This window comes from Piliocolobus tephrosceles, unplaced genomic scaffold, assembly GCF_002776525.5.
Source record: "Piliocolobus tephrosceles isolate RC106 unplaced genomic scaffold, ASM277652v3 unscaffolded_31939, whole genome shotgun sequence".
Taxonomy (NCBI): domain Eukaryota; kingdom Metazoa; phylum Chordata; class Mammalia; order Primates; family Cercopithecidae; genus Piliocolobus; species Piliocolobus tephrosceles.
In genome coordinates, this window is record NW_022315353.1 from 1 (window position 1) to 562 (window position 562).

A 562-nucleotide genomic window follows, 5' to 3' on the forward strand; every position below is an offset into this window, starting at 1 on the left:
TACTTGTGTATAAGAACCACATGGCATGAATCTTCCTGGCTATGTGACATTGGTCAGGTTCTCTAACCTCTCTGGGTTTCAGTTTTCTCCATTTTCAGTAAAATGGAGATAATGGAACCTATGCAATGGGACTGATCTGAGGCTTAAATGAGTTAATATACAAAAGATCCTTAAAACAGTGCCTGGAACACTGGGAGGACTCAATAACTATTACCAATATTCATCTATGTTGTATCCTTGATCGTTCATCAGGGCAATGCAACAGCACTTTCCTGGGAGAGGCAGATGATAGAATCTTGGCGTGTCAGGGCTGCAAGAACCATGTAGAAATCACTGCTCTCACTTAGACCTGGTAGATTTGGGACCCAGAATGCGAAAGGAATTCACCCAAAGTCACCCTGCAAATAAGTGGCAGAGAGAGGACTAGAGCACAGTTCTCCTGATGTTGTCCCACAAAGATTTTACCCCTGAGCTACTGAGGGAAATGTCACCTCCCAGGGAGGATCAGTGTGTTTGTTGTCTCCCCTCCTTGATGCTGGGAGTCCCAAAGGCTCCGGGAAGG